Genomic DNA, 11,239 nt, shown 5'->3' with positions numbered 1-11,239 from the left:
GAACTCACATAACACACTAGAGTGGCCTAGTGAAAGGAGGATGAGCAGAGCCAATTAACACTTGGGGTTGTAGGCTTGAAAGGAGGTAATATCTCCTTAGAGCTGCCCAAATGTTATTTTTCCTCTTCTTTCAGGAGGAAAAAAACAACACAGAAAACAGGGCATTCACATCTTTGGTAATTTCCGAAGGGTTAGATATGAGTCTGACATAGAGTTTGCAGGCCTAAATTGGAAAATCCACCAATTCTGCTCTTTAAGAAGCTCTTTATGCAAGTTTTTAAAGAGCAAATAGGAGGAAAGAAGCATTCCACACTGTCCTTAGATTTCTAGATGTAAAGAAAATGACAGAAAAGTATACATGAAACAGAGTCATCAGATAACCTCCTGCTGAGTTTCCTCCTGATTGTATGCACAACCTTTGCAGACAATTACTGAAGCTGAAGTTCTTGTTTGTTCTAAAACAAATCCAGGCAGAAACTAATTGAATCTATGGTGGTTTAGGTTACAATTAAGGGAAAAGCATAGCACAAACATTGTTCCTAAGGAATTCCATAACAAAGAAAATATACTCCCCCTTCCTACAACTCTTCCTTTTGTATACAGAAAACAAAAACACAGCCAGTATATGGCTCTACTGAGGTTACTGAAATATATCCAGACAGTTCCCCAATTCATAACACGCCTGCAATTGGTTCACATGAAAACTATTTTGAGCTCTTTATAAAATCCTTTGTTTAAGGACTGTGTACTGATTGCCTTTATTCTTATGGATGGGTTTTTATGCACATGTAATGGTTGTATGTCGCTCATGTACATATACACATCATGGCCTAGCAAAGAGTAGTGAAGGTATAACTATAAATTATTATTATTATTAATAATAATTAATTAAATTTACATACCACCCTTCATCTAAGGGTACAGTTGTTGTTGCCATCCATCTGTCTTCTGCTATGGATGCACGACTTGACTCTCTGTTTCTCCACACACTGCAAGGGATTCCCACACGATGGGGTTGATGCTACCAGTCTTCATGTCACATATGCAGTCATCTTTGTAACACAGTGTTAGTTGGTCTGCCAACAGCCCTAGTGCCTCAAACCAGCTCCCCGTCGAGCACATCCTTGGGGATCCTGCCATCTTCCATTTTGTAGACGATGCTGAGACAGAAGTACAAACATGCTGGGAATGTGGCCTTGGGGCAGCACATCTTTGTTTAAGACTCTGCCCTGCCATGGGATACCAAAAATCTTTCTGATGCAGCACATGTGGAAGATGTTGTGGCAGCACGACTGACTGCTGTAAGTTGCCCACAGCTCACTTCCACAAAGCAACATGGAAGCCTGGTAGACCTTCAACTTTTTTTTAATGCTTTTTATTGAATTTTCTTTAACACAAACAAAACAAAACAAAAATACACTGAAATTCTACAATCCTATGTACACTTATTTTCTCAGCGCTCTGTCGAGCACAGACTTCCCTCCCTCCCTTCAACAGGTTTTCATATTAATCTTTCATTTTTCACAGATTCTTAATAACATCCTATTCACATCATAAGATTTATTTCAGTCCTGCTACAGTCTTTAAGCTTCTGCAGTTATGACGTATATACTCCAAAAATTTACTCCACTCACTCCTGAACTTTGTTTCCTCTTGGTTACGGATTCTGTGGGTCAGTTTTGCTAATTCCACATATCCAACCATTTTTGTCTGCCACTCCACTAATGTTGGTATTTCCTGAGTTTTCCATTTTGGGGTACTAAGATTCTGGCAGCAGTCGTAGCATACATGAATAATCTCTGGTCTGCTTTTCTTATTTCATCTCCTATCAAGCCCAGCAAAAAGGCTTCCGGCTTTTTGGGAAGGTATATTTGAAAAACTTTTTCAATATTTTTTTTCATTTTCTCACATGTCCACCACGTGTGAAAAAAATCTCCACCCTTCACTTTACATTTCCAACATGCTCTACTGCTCATTCTGTACATTTTTGCTAGTTTAACAGGTGTTAAATACCAGCGGTACATCATTTTCATTATATTTTCTTTTGAGGTAATACACACTGTAAATTTTAAGCGTTCGTCCCACAGTTTCACCCAAGCATCATATTCAATGTTATACCCAAAATCTATTGCCCATTTTATCAGTACCTCCTTTGTCAATTCATCTTTCGTGTTCCATTCCAGTACAAAATATACATTTTTGACAGGAGTTTTGACCTGCCCTCTAATATTTCAATTTGATACTTTGACTTCTTTTCACTGAATCCCACTTTCTTATCATTCTTGAGTATATCATTCACTTAATGATATTGCCACCATGCCATGAATGCATTTTCTATACAATTATAAGGTTTCAATTCCCATCCTTTCTCTGTTTTCATTAAAATTTCCTCATATGTTGCCCTCTTCCCCTCCATATTCAACTTTTTTACTGTCAACACTTCCACTGGTGAGATCCACCATGGTGTATTACTTTCCAGTAAATTCCTGTTCCTGTCCCAAAGCTCATATAAAGCACCCCTTATTACATGATTTACAAATCCTTTATGTATTTTCACTTTGTTATTCCAAAGATAGGAGTGCCATCCGTATCTATTGTTATATCCTTCTAAATCAAGCAGGTCTATATTTTTCAATAATATCCAATCTTTTATCCAACATAGACAAGACACTTCATAATAGAGTTTTAAATTTGGAACCAAAAATCCCCCCCTTTCTTTCTTATCAGCCAATAATTAGAATTTTATCCTGAGTTTTTTCCCTTGCCATATGAATCGTGTTAAGACTTTTTGCCAATCCCGAAATTGTGTTGACCCTCTGATTATAGGAATCGTTTGAAATAAAAACAGCATCTTTGGTAATATATTCATTTTAACCGCTGACATCCTACCACTTATTGATAATTTTAGTCTATTCCATACATCAAGGTCTCTTTTAATTTCTTTTGATACAGTTCCATTCTTTCCATATAGTTATCATTAAACAAATTTATATTCTTTGCCGTTAACCAAATTCCCAGATATTTTGCTCTCTTTACCACCTTGATTCCACACTTTTGTTCCAGCAATTCTGTCTCATTTCTTCCCACATTTTTAACCACCTTCATCTTGGTATTGGATATTAGCACCACATTCTCCCACACCCTTTGTATGCCATTGCCGTAGCTGCCTTGCCAATATGCTTGTTCAGCTCAGAGTTGATGGAGAGGTTGCTGGTAGGATTGCCACTTCTGGTCAGACACAGTGGTGCCGGGTGTAGGGGCCCCAAGGCAGGGCTGTAGCTAGGGGGTGGTGAGGAAGGCCCCCGCCAGAGGCGCAGGCGGGGGGGGGGCAGGCGGGCGCAAAATGGGCCAAAAAATATGTCCATAAATATTTTCTGTGAAATAATTTATTACAAGGCGAACTGTGTGAGGAATTGAATGGGTGGGTGGGGGCTTGGAGGAGAGACAAAAAGAAGAGCTAATTTGTCCGTGGCTAGGGGCGCAATCAAGGCTGATCGCCGAAGAATGGATGCTTTTGAATTCTGGTGCTGGAGGAGACTCTTGAGAGTCCCATGGGCTGCAAGAAGATCAAACCTCTCCATTCTGAAGGAAATCAGCCCTGAGTGCTCACTGGAAGGACAGATCCTGAAGCTGAGGCTCCAATACTTTGGCCACCTCATGAGAAGAGAAGACTCCCTGGAAAAGACCCTGATGTTGGGAAAGATGGAGGGCACAAGGAGAAGGGGACGACAGAGGACGAGATGGTGGGACAGTGTTCTCGAAGCTACCAGCATGAGTTTGACCAAACTGCGGGAGGCAGTGGAAGACAGAAGTGCCTGGCGTGCTCTGGTCCAGGGGGTCACGAAGAGTCGGAGATGACTAAATGACTAAACAACAACAACAAGGGGCGCAAGATCACCTAGCTACGGCTCTGGCCCAAGGGGCTTCAGCCCCCTCAATGAGGCAATCCCCCAATACAGAGGGGACCGCCATCCCCTGCCACCCCTGGGTGAGCGCTGGCATGCCTGGCAGGACAGAAAAGGCCTATTTTCATGTTGCCACCCTCCAGACCTCTCGTGGGGGAGAAGAAAAGGGGGGGGGGAGAAGAAACTAAAAGCTGCAGGAAAATACTCAGGTACACTACTCTTATCAACATATTAAACATTAAAATGGATAATTCTTAATGAGCTGTTTCCACTTGGGAACAAGACAGCAGAAGAGTCAGACAATACATCGGCAAACACTTGCTGGAAAATGAATGTTTTTTCAAGGCAAGAGATCCAAATGGCAAGATATGGACTCTGATCGTCCTCTGAAAGAAGCGTAACTTCTAGTTGCACTTGAAGCATAGGAACTGAAATTCCTCCCAGTCTCCGTGTGTTGTACTCCGTGTTGCATCCTGCAGTGTCCTCCACTCCACAGATTATCAGCCATTCCTCTTTCACAGCATTCCCCTTTGAAATACACAATATTTGAAATACACAGTATTTCAAAGACTCACACTAAGGAAACACAGCTAAATGGAATGGACACGAGATCCATGAGATCATGTAAGGTTTTTGAAAGAATGTCTGAAAGGGAATGTTTTTCAAGCATCTGTTAGCTTTGTGTTTTTTTAAGCAACTTTCCCCAATTCATCTTGCTGTGGATATGACCTCATCTCAGGTGGTTTAAGAAATCCTTTCTGAAATGTAATTAGGCAAGAAAAACATACACATTAAAACAGAAGGAATTGGAAGCCTGGCTTGAATTTGTAATAAATGATGCCTGGGGAAAGGGGTGAGCCTTGCTGGGCTCCCTAGCAGCAAAGAGGAAGGAATTTTTGAATGGGGGGGGGGGGAGACTGAACAACATCCATGGATTTCAAAGACAGCTGCCAATTTTAATTCCATCTCAGAAATGAACCCTCACAAATATACAACCCAAAGCTTATGTCCATTCTTTGCAGACCACTTATTCATGGCTCACATAGAATAATAATAATTTTAAAAACCATTTGAGGGTAATAAACAGCCCCCAAAATGATATCATTTGATAGTTTGACCAGGAATAACAGGTATTTGCAGTACCTTGAACTATAAATTGCTGCTTTGTTGAAATTAACTCTCCATATACTGCTTTTTGTCTGAATTGCAGCAGAAATATAATGGTATCTTTTCAAACTAGAAATTATCAACTACAGTTGTGAAAGGAGCTAGGGGACAACTTACTTTTGCTATGCAGATTCCACCAAAATGCCATTCATGTGAAAGAGGGCACCACCACCTGCCACAAATCTCAGAAGTATATATTATGTGAATAGAGCCCACCATTTGGGAAGTCTTAGGCTGCGTCCACACTAGTGCATTCATGTACACATTAACGTACACATTAGTATTTTCAATTTAATGCAGAGGTCCCCATACTATGGCCCACGGGACGGATCTGGCCCGCCAGGGTCGTGAATCCAGCCTGCCCAGCCATTGAAGAACCCGCCGTGAAGCCAAGACGCCCAGCAACAGCGATAGGAGGAAGAGGCCAAGCAGTGGCAGCTCTGCCAGTCAAACGCTGCGCTGAGGAAAACCAGGCGCGGTGTTTGATTGGCAGAGCCGCCACTGCTTGGCCTCTTCCTCCCGCTGCCACCGCTGCCCTGGTGCTCCTGTTGCTGCTGCTGCCCTGCGTCCCTGTGAGTGGGGCGGCAGCGGCGTTCCTGGATGAGGACAACTGTCCTGGGCTAGGGCTCAGCAGGGCCGCCACCACCGCATTCCCATTGGAGACCGACGTGGCAGGCGTATGCCCTCTCCATCAGGAAAAGAAGTGCCCTTTGAAGGCAGGCCTCTCCAGAAGCAGCAGCTGTTAAATGTGCTGGGTTGAGAGTAGTTTACATGGAGAAGAAGACACACAGAAATGACTCTTCATGTTCCTTATTGCAGTCACACAAGATTTTGGCAATTGGGGCTGGTTGGGTCCCTGCGTGGGCTGTTTCTTGCCCACATGTTGTGTTCAGGGGATAGATATAATTTCCCCTAACTATTGTAATCTCGAAGGGTGGTATTTTTCATCTTTCAGATTACCCACCTACCTACTTCTGTGTGTGTTAGGAGACAAATCTGCCTTCTTATGTGGACCTATTTGAAGTCAGAGGCTGAAACGCCGCACCGGGTTTACCTCAGGCTCTGCCTCAAGGTCATTCCCCAACCCCCCTCATTCTGTCTCCCCCCCATCCCTTTGTCGCCTCTTCTGGCCACACGCTGCCTCAGCAGGGGCGGGGAAGGTGTGGAGCAAGCCAGAGGAGACGCGCAAGGATTTCACACAATGCAAGTGTCCTGCTTGAAGTCGGTGGCAAACGCCTCTATCCATTTCCACGGGGTCCTGCGAGGGGGCCACAAGTCAAGCCCAAGCCTTTTTGTTTATTTCCTCATTCAAGAAACTGACCAGCCAAGGTGGGTTTTGTAGTTAGTTTTTTCGCTCTATAGGACGCACCTTTTCCCCTCCAAAAATTAAGGGGAAATGTGTGTGCATCTTATGGAGCGAATGCAGGCTCCATGGCTTCAGCCAAAGCAACGCGAAGCCTCCAAAGCGCAGCAGGAGCGCTCCCGCCACGCTCCAGAGGCTTCGCGTTGCTTTCGCTGAAGCCTGGAGAGCGAGAGGGGTCGGTGCACACCGACCCCTCTCGCTCTCCAGGCTTCAGGCAGCTATCCGCAAGCCTTCGGAGCAGGCTCCGAAGGCTTGCGGATAGCAGCCTGAAGCCTGAAGCCCGGGGAGCACAGCGGCAGTTGGCGCTGCGCTCCCCGGGCTTCAGGCAGCTATCCGCAAGCCTTCGGAGAGCAGCAGGAGTTCCTGCTGCGCTCGGAAGGCTTGCGGATAGCTGCCTGTTCTGGGGGTTGGGGTCGGGGGAAGCTCAGGCTTCCCCTGCCCCAGCCCCGTGGCTAAAAACGAAGCCATGTGCAGCCTCTCCCAGCTGGAGAGGTTGCGCGTGGCTAAAGAGGAAGCCAAGACAGCCAGCGGGATGGATCCCGCTCGCTGTCTTGGCTTCTTTGTTCTTTGGGGCTGGGGGGGAAAAAATATTTTTTTCCCTTTATTCCCCCCCAAAAAACTAGGTGCACTCTATGGTCTGGTGCGCCCTATGGAGCGAAAAATACGGTATTTTTTTGTTGCTCCCTCCTCCTCAATTTCCACCCATGAGGCAGAATGAGCCACGCTGAGTTGGCTCAGTGGTGTCAACCGGGCCTTGTCTCATTTCCCAAGAGATCTCCAATATTGGGATTTTTAAAAAGAGGGTCCCAGTAATGAAGGGAGGCCCCTTGGTTAGGGAACTGCAGTAGTACAAACAGGTCCAAGTTGCAATCCACAACTCCCAAGCCTCTTGAGCTGCTCCTTCTCTTTTGAATAGGGTTACTCGTGAGAAAACGGCTCCTGCCTCTGGAGTGCAAGAGGGCAAGCTCGTTCATTTTTTTTTTCAAACTATAGTCCGGCCCCCAACAGTGTCTGAGGGACAGTGAACTGGTCCCCTGTTTAAAAAGTTTGAGGACCCCTGATTTAATGTGCCTGCAAGTTCTCTCAGTGTTTCCCATGTACACTAGTGGGTGCTGCTTGATGTGATATATTCACATTGTGTGCTGTTGTCCTCTCCTCTCAGTTAGTACTTCCCTCACCCATCATAAGTTCCAGAAAGCTAAGGTTTGCTTAGCTGTGCACATGGAGCTTACAATCATTTTTACTGTTGATTTTTATATTTTTTTACTGTTATAGATGACACCAAACTGGGAGGGGCAGCTAATGTCACAGAAGACAGAATTGGCATTCAATATTACTTCAGCAGCTTGGAGAACTGAGCCAAAACTAACAAAAAGTTAGGTTCCACATTTAGGCAGGAAGAACCAGCTGCACAAATATAAGATGAGAGACACCAGGCTTGCCAGTAGTACATGTGAAAAGGAAAGAGGGGTCTTTGTGGACCACAACTTAACATGAGTCCACAGTGTGATGCAGCAGCAAAAATAGCTAATCCTATTCCAGGCTACATCAACAGATTTATAGTGTCCAGATCAAGGGAAGTAATATTCTATTCTTCCTGGAATACTGTGTCCAGTTCTGGGTGCCACAATTTAAGAAGGGCAGTGACAAGCTGCAACGTGTGCAGAGAAGGGCAACCAAGATGATCAAGGGCCTGAAAACCACAGCTTAAAAGATGAGGAATGCTGAGTATGTTTAGCCTGGATATGAGAGGAGATATGATAGCCATCTTCAAATATCTCAAGGGCTGCCACATGGAAGAGGGAACAGGCTTGTTTTCTCCTGCTCTGGAGGGTAGGACCCCAAACCAATGGATTCAAGTTACAAGAAAGGAGATTCTCACTAAACATCAGGAACAACTTTCTGAGGGTAAGAACCATCCAACAATGGAATCCCTCAGAAGGTGGTAGCCTCTCTTTCCTTCCTTTAAGCAGAGGTTGAGTGGCCATCTGTTGTGGGTGCTTTTGTTGAGGTCCATCATGGGAATACCCATAGGTATTAGTTCACCTGTATGGGCACACCTTTTTATTTTTGAGACACAAGTTTTGTGCTCTATTAGATTTGCACACCACCACCACTAATACTACTAGCAGTAGCAGCAACAGTAGTAGCAGTAGTTGTTATTAGTATCATTTTAAAAACGTGTTTCATTCCAGGTCAGAAAGCCTGAGTTACTTTGTAGGCATGCGTGCAGTTATTTTTTTACACACACACACACACACACACACACACACACACACTGTGGGAAATATAAGTTTTCTTCAATACCAGATTTGTGTAAAAGAGCAGTAAAAAAAAAAAGTGTGTTACTCTAAGCCAGGCAAAAAAAGTTCCTGCCTCCTGTACCTGCAAGGGTGATTTTAATTTTTAATACAGCTCTTTTGGGCAAGAGTAGTTCCGGGGAGGAAAATACAAATATAGTGGATGTGAAGTGGAAAGAGCATGTTCCATCCTTTCCTTTGGGCTGATGTAAATAAAATGGAAAAAGGGAATGTGGTGATAGATAGCACATAGACACAAAAAAAGTATGTCTACATTTGAGTAATGGGATTTAACAGTGGATTTCCTTCCCTTATTGGAGTATCCACAGATCTGGAAGATCTAAATTTAGCAGGAGGAAAGCATGGATTTCCACTTGCAGTAGTAGCAGAGGCACGAACAGTGATCTTCAAATGAAGGGTTGTATAGTAAATAATAAAATAACAACAACAACAATAATAATGGCAGCATCTTCCACATTAAATGTCATTTTAGATGAACTTTTAATTTCTTTACCTGATGCTGCTCTGGAAATATGGAGGCAATTAATACCTCCGATTATTGTGGTGATTACTCCTGAACACAACAGTGGTGAGCGTGATCAGTTGCCATTGAGTGCACCCCCCCCCCAAATCCTGGTGTGGTGCCACGCTAAACCAACTCCCCTTGAAACATCTTAATATTCAAAGTAAGGGCGTGTAGTGGCCTCACTACAAAGGTGCTTTGTTTTGCATTAGATTAAGTAGCTGACACTCCGTCTTGCCAGCTACCCAGCCTTGCTAGCTGTGGCCTTTCCCACGGCTGCTTCTTACTACCGGAGCACACCAGGGATCAAACCTGGGAATGCAAGCACTACACATGGCTGTCTTACAGTTCATCCCTGTGAAATGTCCATTATAAGAAATGTGTGATGTGTGGATTCATGCTATATTTGTCTTCATTCTTTAATTTCATACATGACGGAGATCACCATTTAAAACATGAATGGCCCCCATTGTACAATCACCAATATAAATCACAGCTGCTATACCATGAATCTCAACCAAAAAAAAATTTGCTTGGTGATGGAAAGGGCTTTTGAGATCCCAAGAATGAATTTCAGATGTTTGCACAGTCCTTGGAGGTGCACTGCAAATCACACCAGCAAAAACGCACCAGGTGTTTGTAGTTTCATGCCTGCTGCTTAAGCAACATGCATGATTTTTTTTTAAAAAAAGTCTTTCCTCAAAGCAGCTTCACCAAAAGGAGACAGCAAAGAATTGCTTCGGAAAAGCAAAACAGAAGCCTTATTCAATAAAAGGTCTTGGCCATTGAATTGGACTCTGTTTTGGTTTTAGCATTGTTTCAGTCACACCCTTGAAGGTGCAAGAGAAGTCTGGGAAGGTTGGTGGCAGTCTAAGATGCACTCTTTGTTCATTCAGGATAAGAATCGTTTTCAAGAGGCCTAGCTGACACTCCACACAAACTGAGTGTTGGCCCTAGAAGCAGGGCAGCTAACCGTGGCCCTCCAGATATTGCTAGACCACAACTCCCATCATCTCCTGCCATTCGCCATGCTGGTTGGGCCAAGTCCAGCATTTGGAGGACCATAGGCGCCGACTCCATGGGGCCTGAGGGGGCCCGAGCCCCCTCAAAAATTCGTTTGGGGGGGCTCTGCCCCCCAATAATTTAAGAAAATTATTAGTTATATTATGCTTTGTAAAATCACAAAATTATGTTGGTATTTTTTATTTTCCTTGTTTGACGATAGTTACCTTTTAAAATACATTCAGTAATGAGTTAAAACAAAGCCACTCCCGATCTAGAGAGGGGGTGGGGTTGCGGGCTCTCGACCCATCAACAATCTCGCGGGGCTGGCGTCAGCCCCGCGAGAAGCGGGGATTCCCCCTAGCTCATTAATATTCACCGCCCACGGCGGCAGCCAATCGGCTGCCGCAAAGGGCGGGCCCTCACAGGTTCACTTAAGGTCGGGGCAGCCCGGGGCTCGCCCCTTTCGTTCCCCCAGCAGCAGCGGTTTGGAGGTCTTGGGCCCCCCCAATATTTTTTACAAGTCGGTATGGGTCCCCGCCCCCCCAATATTTTTTATAAGTCGGCGCCCCTGTGGAGGACTGTGGGTTAGTCACTCCTGCCCTACAGTATTCTACTGTACTGAGAATCCTCTGCAATCTGCAGGAGTTACCTAGCACATAACTCAATATGGGACAAGTTTCCTGAATGAGGAAAGTTTGAAGACCATCTGATACAGAGAGACAAAATGGGTGAATGGCCGTGTTAGCTACCTGCTATTTGCGCCACTAAAAGCCTTCTTTCCAATGCAAACGGCATTGCTGGGAGTGAAGTGAGCGTGCAATTTTTGCTGGGGACGCAGCAGGCAAAAAGATTCAACTCTCCCTCCTTGCCTCAATCTTGATGCTTGGACCTGCCACCACAGCTACTGCGTTTGAAAACACATGCAGATTAAATGCAGAGATGGATCTCCCTTTGCTCTCTCCCTTCTTGCTAAAGA

This window comes from Podarcis melisellensis (genome assembly GCF_964234715.1).
Source record: "Podarcis melisellensis genome assembly, chromosome: 12".
Classification (NCBI taxonomy): domain Eukaryota; kingdom Metazoa; phylum Chordata; class Lepidosauria; order Squamata; family Lacertidae; genus Podarcis; species Podarcis melisellensis.
The sequence above is the reverse complement of the archived record's forward strand: the minus strand, read 5'-3'. Positions refer to the sequence as shown.